The sequence below is a fragment of the Rhinopithecus bieti genome, unplaced genomic scaffold (genome assembly GCF_001698545.2).
Source record: "Rhinopithecus bieti isolate Rb0 unplaced genomic scaffold, ASM169854v2 scaffold_40377, whole genome shotgun sequence".
Lineage (NCBI taxonomy): Eukaryota > Metazoa > Chordata > Mammalia > Primates > Cercopithecidae > Rhinopithecus > Rhinopithecus bieti.
This window is the reverse complement of record NW_016817076.1, coordinates 469349-480599: the sequence shown is the minus strand read 5'-3', so window position 1 is coordinate 480599 and position 11251 is coordinate 469349.

Genomic DNA, 11251 nt, shown 5'->3' with positions numbered 1-11251 from the left:
TGCAATATTAAGAAAGACACAGTCTCTGCCCTCAAGGAGGTCATAGTCTGGTGATGAAAATGGACCAGCAAGTGCTATAATAAAGCACAAGATTCTGAGGCCAAAGGGGTTAGCCTCCAACAGGAAAGTGGAGCAAGGAAAGCCAGAAGAGAGAGAATCAGGTCAAAGCTAAGTTGCCTAAAGTTCAAGAGGAATTGATTGAAAATAGAACAAATAAAAACCAAATGACAAATTTGGAAAAAGATTTGTAGCATATATGATACTGAAAGGGTTGATATTTTTAGTATATAAACCACTTTTAGAAACAATCTTAAAATCAAATCCCTTAGGGATATGAAAGATGAAGTTTTAAAAGTACATTGTTAATGTTCTTATGGATAAAGAACAAGCAATTCTCAACGGAATTACAAATGGCTACAATAGTAATAAAATTATAAATTTCTACAAAATTAAGATATGTTTTCAAATATCAATTTGTTAAATATTAAAAGATTGATTATAACTAGTATTGATAAGGCAAGAATAAAGGGCAGAGCATTATCATTCACTTACAGGTACATATTTTAATAGTTTCATTCTTCTTAAAGGACAGTTTGACAATATGTATGTGGAGCATCAATTTCTTATGTCAGATAAATTTTAATTCCGGTAATTCATTCAAAGGAAACAAATAATCAGAAGTCTGGACAAAATTACATATAGGAGTTATATTACAAATTTGTTTACAATAGAAAAATATTAGAAATCATGATGGTTAATTAATATGTATGCCTTTATAATAGATTGATACCCTGCCATTGGCACTAGGTTGTAGAAGACTTTTTTATTTTTTAAATTGTTTTATTTATTCATTTGCAAAGCAAAAACAAGTTTATTAAGGAAGTAAAGGTGTAAGAGAATGGCTACTCCATAGGCAGAGCAGCCCCGAGAGTTGGGTTGCCCATTTTTTTTGGTTTTTTATTTTTTCTTTTCTTTTTTTTTTTTTTTTTAGATGGAGTTTTGCTCTGTCACCCAGACTGGAGAGCAGTGGCATAATCTTGACTCACTGCAACCTCCGCCTCCTGGGTTCAAGCGATTCTCCTGCCTCAGCCTCCCGAGTAGCTGGACTATAGGCACACTCCACCGTGCCCAGCAAATTTTTTTATTTTTAGGTGAGACAGGGTTTTTATTTTATTTTTGGAGAGATAGCGTTTTGCCATGTTGGCCAGGCTAGTCTCGAACTCCTAACCTCAGCTGATGGGCTTCCCAAAGTGCTGGGATTACAGGCATAAGCCACCACCTCCAGCCTTAAGAAGACTTTTAAAAAGATACCAGAACTTGTGCAGTATGAATTGCTAAGTAGAAAAAAGAGTTGCAAATATATACATTATGATTATATCATAATGTATACAATATATGCATTATGATTAAATATTGGAGGGACATATATTAAAATATATGCAGTGGCATTCTGAATGTGTTAAAACTTCAGGTGAGTTTTCTTCTCTGTGCTCTTTTGTTTTCTATGCTTTCTGTAATAAGCAAGTATTATTTTAGGAGTTAGAAAATATATAATTTTAAAATGATGTCTTGGATTTATAAAAGAGAACAGTCATAGAGTAATTCAGCCAATGTTTTTTATTTTAATTGACATAATTAACTGAATTAGAACAATTTAAAGCTTTAATATAGCCTTTCCTGATTTCACTGTTTTTTCATCTATTCTATACTGTTTCCAAAGAAAATGTCTTATGGACATTTGTTAAGCAATATTGATATCGTTTGGCACTGTGTCCCCACCCAAATCTCACCTTGAATTGTAATAATTCCCACGTGTCAAGGGGGGGACCACGTCGACGTAAGTGAATCATGGGGGCAGTTTCCCCCATGCTGCTGTCATGATAATGAGTGAGTCTCACAAAATCTCATGATTTTACAAGTGTCTGGCATTTCCCCTGCTGGCACTCATTCTCTCTCCTGCCACCTAGTGAAGAGGTGCCTTCTGCCACGATTGTAGGTTTCTTGAGGCCTCCCCAGCCATGTGGAACTGTGAGTCAATTAAACTTCTTTTCTTTATAAATTATCCAGTCTCAGGTATATTTTCACAGCAGTGTGAGAATGGACTAATACGAACACCTACACATTAAGACACATGGCAGGCAATGTTCTGCTTTCTACCAAAGTAATTATTTTTTGTTGTTTATACATAAATGACAATAGAAATGTATTTTATTCAGTGATAAGAATAAAAGGAAATAGGCTTAAATTATAGTAAAAGAATTACTTAGAAAATTACTTAGACTTTTTTTAAATTTCAAAGAAAACACTAAAAGTGTTACCAAAGAAACACTCTTCATTCTCTATTATGTCTAAAATAGGATAGAAAATCATCTGTTTTAGAAGGTTTAAGTGTTAAATCTTTATTGAGACAGGATCATTTGACTTAATGACCTCTTGCCATCTCTTATAATGTTGTAATTTTATAACCTAGAATAAATAATATTTTCTTGTTTTTTTGGTGTAGAATAATTAATATTTTTTGATGCAATGATTATAGTTATTGACCCAAATGGAGTCTAAATACATCTCTTGGGTAGAGTATGCAATGCATCAGTACTCCCTGAGGTTTGATAGTTAAGACCACAACTATTACATTATTTCACGTGTTTGTTCTCTAAATTTGTTAGGTAAAACAATTTCATAATACTATATTTTGAAAAGTTTTTAGAATTATTTCTTTAATGCAAAGAAATATCATTTTTATTGGATAGTAATTAAATATCTCTTTTGGTGCCTTTATGTCCTTTCTTTAGTCTTTCATTTACAAGTGAAGAATAACTTCTACTCACAATTTAGCTAATGTAATTTAATAGTTGGCTTTCATTAGTGGGAAAATCATAAAAGTAAGGATAACTATTCACAATAGCAAAGACATGGAATCAACCCAAATGCCCATCGATAATAGACTGGATAAAGAAAATGCCCTGGAATACTATGTAGCCATAAAAAGGAATGAGATCATGCCCTTTGCAGGGACCTGGATGGAGCTGGAAGCCTCCTCATTAAACTAAAGCAGGAACAGAAAACCAAACACCACATGTTCTCACTTATAAGTAGGAGCTGAACAATGAGAACACATGGATACAGGGAGGGGAACAACACACACCGGGGCCTATGGCAAGGTGTTGGAAGAGGGAGAGCATCAGGAAAAATAGCTAATGCATGCTGGGTTTAATACCTAGGTGATGGGTTGATAGGTGAAGCAAACCACCGTGGCACACATTTACCTATGTAACAAACCTGCATGTCCTGCACATGTATCCCAGAACTTAAAGTAAAATAATATTAAATTCAAAAAAAAGAAATTTGAAAGTGGTGATAACCAAATTATGTCTGTAATTTGATTTCCATATGCATATAGAGACTATATGTGTACATATAGATACATACATGTCTTTTAAATTGTGCTTTAATTTCTACAGTCCAATATGATGCAGTGAGATACAAGTATAAACTTTCATTATTCATCAAGAAAATCAAAAGCTCATTTACAGATTTAACCCAATAGTTGTATTCCCTAGAAAGTTTTGAATTTAATTTAGAAAATTAGACACTATGTTCCCATGGCTATAAAATTTAATATTGCCTTGAACACGTGGAGATAGAGAGTAGAAGGATGGCTATCAGAGGCTGGGAAGGGTAGGTGCGGGGTGGGGTGGGGGTGTTGATGGTTAATGGGTGCAAAAAAAAAAAAAAACAGGAAGAATGAATAAGACCTAGTATTTGATAGCACAACAGAGTGACTATAGTCAAAATAATTTAAATATACCTTAAAAAATAACTAGAAGAGTATAATTGGGTTGTTTGTAACACATAGAATAAATGCTTGACGGGATGGATAGCCCATTTTCCATAATGTTATTATTATGTATTGTGTGCCTGTATCAAAACATCTCAGGTACCCCATGAATATATACAACTACTGTGTACCCAAAAAATCAAAAATTAATATTGTCATTATTTTAAAAAATAAGTAAGTATAATTGAGCTCTTATATACTCAATTCTGTGATTTTCAAGAAGCATAAAATATGGTTTCTACCCTCAGGAGGGCAGAATCTCATAGAGGAGATAAACTTGTGCAGGAAACAAGTCTTCCATCCTTTGTTCATCAAACATTTGTTGAATGTTTATATATTCAAATTAGAAATCCATTCTCTTGAGGAATTTACAGGTTAAGAGACAAAACATACATGGACATTATGAAACAAGTTTGTAAATGGTGAACGGACATAATAGAAGTTCAAATAAAATATTATGCATTTGGAGGTCATGTGCATAAAAGAAAAGTGTCCATGTGAAGTAGTGTAGGCTACATGTCAAATAAATGAGGTTAATAACATGGAGCTTTAGAGGACATATTAGTCATGTAGTTTGAGGGAAGTTGGGGAGGATTTTGTTTAGGAGATAAGACAAATTATTCTTAAACAAAGAGAAGAAAGGAAAAGAGCAGTGGAGTCTGTGGAAAGGACATTCCAGAAGGAGGGACTTGTAAACATGTGGTTCCACATGGTAGAATCCTCTGCCTTTCAATATGATCCTCTGCCCTTTTATAAATTAGCATTTTAAGGATTAAAAATTTTTATGTAGATATATAGAAATATAAAAGTAGATAATTATTCAAAGAAAAAATATATAGGACTATTAAGTGTTATAATACATTTTTCAATGGGCTGAAATTTGGATTGTTGAGCATACTTGATTCACTTTACTGTGAGAATAATATTCCTTGTCTGCATGATTATAGAATGTTGTTATGGTGAGTTGCACCCCAAGTATTTGAATATAAAGTAGTTAGTGTTCCTTAAGAGAACTGAACTTTTAAGTCAGTACTTAACACGTAATATGAAGTATTGTTTTAAAGAGACCAAATGACTCCAAGCCTAAAATAGTTTAATGAAGTCATTTTGAATGTTAACATTGCTAACGAAAGACTCTTCAATCAGGTGGAGGAATCGTCAGCAGCCAGGATGGCATGGATAAAGGCAGGTCGCAGGGGCAAATGATGGCAGTATTTATCAAGTCCAATGTAGTGCATTGAGCACTCGATCTAAAAACCTCCAATGACTTATCTAGATATAGATGGTATATTTTTACCTTATATAATCAGATGTTTAAATTTTAACGAACTCATCCAAGTTCGATGCTACATTTGCTAAAGCAATTTTCATTACAATTTGACTTTCCATGGTGGTGTACTGGAGAGGAGTTAGCAGCCTTAGCAGCCACATATCACCAACAAATCTTGGTGGGCAAAAAAAATTGTATTGTTTTTAACAATGTAGAAAGGCAGTTATTTATTTTCAGATTGCTTAAATTGAAATAAGCAGTGTTTCATGGATGATTGCCATGTTCCCTTTTATTCCAAAGGCAGATGAAAGAGTGATTCTCTCAGAACTGAGAAAAAGGCAAGTTTGAGTGGCATCACTTTAAAATCTGTTTTTATTTTTACACCTTAGATGGCCCCTAAATCACAAAACTTCTGTAGGATTTCAAAACTTTAAAGCCAAAGGGAGCATCTTGGTGGTTTGCTGGCAGTATTGTTCTATACCGTTTGGGTAAACTCTGGGGCAAATGCATTGGTCAGGAATTCCAGAACTATTGTTTATTTTAAATAATTTAAACTTTTTGGATATTAACTTAAAATAAATCTTATCCCTAGCATTCACTCAAACAAAATATCCTCAAAATGACAAAATGAAAGTGACAGTTTAAAGTACAGATCTGAAATTTGAGGTGTAAACTATTGACTACTTCCCAGAAATCTGCGGGCCAACTGTGCTCGTACCAAGATCTCATCCAGCAAAGAGTTGCAGTATTTTTCCTTTTTTGCTATATCTGGCTTTATTTTTTTCAGTTCTATTGAGTTTAATTAACAAATGAAAAATCAAAGTTTGTACCATTTGACCAACATCTCCTCATTTTCCCTACCCTTCAGCCCCTGGTAACCAGCATTCTACTCTATTTCTACAAATTCGACTTTTTTTTTTTTTTTTTTTTAAGATTCCACATGTAAGTGATATGTACAGTATTTGTGTTTCTTTGTTTGGCTCATTTCACTTAGCAAAATGCCCTTCAGGTTCATTCATGTTGTCCCAAATGGCAGGATTTCCTTCATTTTTATGGCTAAAAAATATCCTGTTGTCTATATATATCACGTTTTCTCTATTTGTACCTCCATGGATGCTTAGGTTGTTTCCATATTGTGGCCATTATGAATAATGCTGTAATAAACATGGGAATGCAGATATCAAAATTGTATTTCTTAGGGTGCAAGTTTAAGAGAAATACTTAAAACTTGGCACATTCACAAAAGTAATGCCAATCATTGAGGTCTCTTGAGAGACAGCTGACTTTTCCAGATGACAGCCCCTTTTATTACTCACTTTACCTTTATGCTACAATAATTTTGTTGAAAACATGTGTGACTTTGAGACATATCATTTATTATTTATGACCTGATATTATAGTTGCTTAGTATAAATAAATCAAAATTGTAAGGTCAGAGGAACAAATTATTTGAATTTAGGGATTAATGATGGAAGACCTCATTAATTAAGGCAAGGATTCAGACACCTTAACTCCCTTAAAACTTGCATGTACAACTCACATGTTGTGCTATTATTTATGCACAGGTATTTTTTCCCCAGACATACTTTATGCTGCTTAAGGCTAAGACCATATTTTACTTCCTTTAAACCTCACAATGTTAAAGCAGAAATACGATAAAATGTTTAATGAATGAAATTCAGAAACTACAGCAGACTGTTAAAAAAACAGGAATAAAGCCATTCTGTTCCTATATATACTGTACATATTTAAAAAGAGGAATTTACTTTAGAAGTAACAGGAAAAAAAAACCTCTCACTTAGTAAGGATTAAGGCTTTAGTGAAGAAACATAAGGGCATAACAAACTATTATGTTTGAGGCTATTGGACAGAATAATTCAGATTCCTGTTTGATTTATGTTCTTTGAAGAGTTGCTAGTTCACCTAATTAATTTAAAACAGGCTTTAAAACTTAACCCAATTTTAAATTGAAATGGTAACCATCAGTCAACAGAAGATAAAGTTGCAGAATTATCTTTGGAAGAAATGTTAACACATCCCTTTTGGTCATTACTATTTTAGTCTAAAATTACTGCTAGATGTTAATAATATTGAGATAGATTATTTTAAAAATCTTAGTATGTCGACACTGAATTTTTTTATATCTTTTTATCCCATAATCAAAGTTGTTATGGCCTTAAGCTAAATTTCAATACTCCATTTAATTCTCCAGGTATCTATAAACAAAAAAGACTGAATGTGAAATTGTAACTAAGCATAAATATTTGTATATGTGAATATGATATAGTAATTACTTCTTTTCCTAGAAAGATATTTGGAGTTCAACAAAATATAGACTGGATAAATATTATAACTTTACAATACAGAGAAATTAAAAATCCCTAGAGCCAACTGAGTAAAGGAGAAAATGGTTTTCGATTTTCCTTTAGTCTGTATTTCTGAAGTTTTCTGTTCTGTGCCATGGACTGAAACTGATTTTTAGCACACCTATAATTAGCATTGATTTTAAATATTATTTACAAATCAACTCTTTTTGCTGATGTTTCATTCATACTACTTAATTTGCTCTTATATACCCATTACTAGTTGTTCTTGGAGGGAAATGAAGAATAATTTTAAAACTTCATTTTCTTTAACTTTTGCATACTGTTGCATTTTCATCCTTCAGGAGGTATGATTTTAGAGAAATTCTCCTTGGTCATCCTCTCAATCTAAAATTACACTGGTATCAACTCTTAACTGTAGTTTTTTGAGGACTTTAACCTACATACGTATAATCATTTATGTTTAACAAAACATTTATTGATTAGCATTTAGAGGCTTCCCAATAGTGTGCTGTTACAAATTCTGTTGCTATAATCATCATTGCACTTATATGTCTGTGCTGTCATTCCTTAGGCTATTTTTATAGAATATCTTCTCAAGAGTAAGAATGTTTAAAATTATTATAGTTCTATTTACAGTCAGGCTTAAGAAGCACTCTTTCATAGCATTTAAGAGCTCCTTAATAGGCTAATTCCTGCATTCTGCAACCATATATACTAAAGAGAACAATAATTCAATGGAACAAATGTTTAATGATAGCAGTTACATGGCTACCTGACATTTATTTATTTGTTTATTTTATTATTCTTATTCTTATTTTTTTGAGATGGAGTCTCTACCTGTCACCCAGGCCGGAGTGCAGTGGCGCGATCTCAGCTCACTACAAGCTCCTCCTCCCGGGTTCACGCCATTCTCCTGCCTCAGCCTCCCGAGTAGCTGGGACTACAGGCGCCAACCACCACACCCGGCTAATTTTTTGTGTTTTTTTTTAGTAGAGACAGGGTTTCGCCATGTTAGCCAGGATGGTCTCGATCTCCTGACCTCATGATCTGCCCGCCTCAGCCTCCCAAAGTGCTAGGATTACAGGCGTGAGCCACTGCTCCCAGACGACATTTATTATATTTCTCTTGTTTGAGTCACCTTTGAAATTGTTCTTTTATTTACCATAAGAGTAGCTTCAAAGGTGACTCAAACAAGAGGAGTATGTTTTGAGTTTTGAAATAGCCATCCCGGCACAGAAAGGTAATTTTAGTGGCCTGAAAAAATGTCTTCATTTTGAATGATTCACAGCATAGTTTTAGGACATATTAAGTTCAAATGTTGCCAGTGTATTTATTAGGTGTGATGGAGGAATATGAAAGTGAATCATACATATGATTTGTCTTAAGGATCTTAATAATTGTAAATGAAAGACAAGATTAAGCCCAAAAGAAAGTGAAAATGTTTCAGAGTAGTCAGGAAGTTAAAATTGAGGATTAAAAGGCTTTGAGAAAGGGAGGTAGAACCAAAAGCATGTAATCAAGGAAGGTTTCATGGAAGATGTTCTTTGTTAAACTTTGATGGATAGATAGGATTTAAAACTATGGAAATGAAGAAGAGAGGCCTGCATTCTTACAACAACAACAAGAACTTTTGTTAAGTACTTCTTATTTCCTGGATTTGAGGCACTTTATGAATTAAGCACTTTATAATTTTAGTTAATCTAATTTTCAACAAACACTATGTAGATAGATACTGTTACTATCTACACTATATTGATAGGGAAACTGAGGTCCGCAGAAATTTTGCAACTGGTAAAATGTCCGAGGGTTATTAAATGGCAGCACTAAGATCTGAACCAAGGTCAGATGTAATAGCATGAACAAAACTTGAGGCCTTAAAACACAGAATGATTATTGGGAATGGTGAGCTATTGGGTTTAGGCAGAGTAATTGACAAATAAAAGCAAGTAGTGGTTGATGAGATTGGAAAGATCTCTCAGGATCAGTTATGGAGGTCATCAGATACTAGCTTAGGAAACCTGTAGAGAGTTTTGACTAGCTAGTGACATAGTGGTTTTGGACAGGTTGAAAATAAGGCTAAAGAGAGGTTACTGGATTTTGTGACTAGGTAGTCATTCGTATAGCCATCACATTTATTCAGTAATTTCTGTGTGCCAGGATTGTGAGGCAAATGTTGCCAATGTTGAGAATAATTAGGATAGAGAAATGGCCATTGGATGTGGAAAAAAGGAGAAGGAACTGATTCTCCTCTGTTATGTACATTCTCTCCTACATTTAGCTTATTGACTTTTAAAGGATCCGTTGGATCTTCTCTTACTAGTGAAGATGATAACAATAATAAAATAATATCATTTATTGAACTTATATTTGTTAGACTATGTTGATTGCCTTATGTATATTGTCTTCTTTAACCTTCAAAATAACTTTATGAGGTAAAACAATATTAACTGTATTTTATAGATGAGGAAACTTAAGGTTGGAAGCTCAAGCAACTTTCTCATGGTTACTAATTGGTGAATCCAAGATTTAGTCAGTATTTGACTCCAAAGTCATCAGAATATAAAAGCTATGTTATAGCACTGCATTTTTTAAAAAACAGGTTCTGCTCTATGAGCTCTGAAGTGTCTTCACTCTTATTCTCAAATCTTGGAAACTACTGCTTAGCCATGTATTTTGTGTCTGATTCAGTCTGATTATTTCATAATTTTAGTTTATACAGTTTTTTCTTTTTTTAATACTATAACAAGTCAATCTTTTTTAGAGTGATAGTAGCAAAATATATTCAGCAATTACTCTATGACAGTGCACTACCTGCTTCATACATAATAATCACGTTTAATCTTTGCACAACAATCCCACTAGGGTTATCATCATTTTACATTTGAGAAAACTGAGACAGAAAGCATATATACAGATACCAAGGTCAAAACCAGGATTTGAAATTGGCCGTCTGCCTCCATAGCCTGTGCTTCTAAGCACAGACATATGAGTCCTTTTGACAAATAAAGGGTGAGTTTTGACGGTTTTAGTTTTTTCTTTTAGGTGTTTTTTGCTGTTAACAATCATATTTATTTATGATCTGTGAACCTGTCTATGTTAGATTTTAAAAGACAAAACCTGTCTTTAGCTTTCATAACTATCACTTTAAGTACAATTTTAGTGTTGCCAAAATTGCATTTTCACTGCACACTAATTATTTCTTTAGTTTCATTTAAAATGTTAAAATAATTTTAATTTAATATATAATAGTTGTACATAGTTAGGGATATATTTGATATTTTGATCCAAGCATACAACTGCAGTGATCACATCAGGATAATTGGAATATCTGTCACCTCAAACATTTATCTTTTCTTTTGTTGGGAACATCCCAATTCCTCTCTTCTAGCTATATGGAAATATGCAGTAAGTTATTGTTGACTATAATCTCCCTACTATAACAGTGAATACTAGAACTGATTCCTTCTAATTTCATTTTGTACCTATTAACCAATTTCTGTTTATCCCCTGCCTTTTACCCTTCCTAGCTTCTCATAACCACCATTCTACTCTCTACCCCATAAGATCCACATTTTAGCTCCCAGATATGAATGTGAAATCATCAGGGATATGCCAATCAAAACCACAATGAGATATCATCTCACCTCAGTTAAAATGGCTTTTATCAAAAGACAAAAAAATAATGGATGCTGGCCAGGATGCAGAGAAAGGGGAATGTTGGTATACTATAAGTAGAAACACAAAGTAGTACTGCCACTGTGGAAAATAGTGTGTGGAAGTTCCTCAAAACTAAAATAGAACTACCATATGACCCAA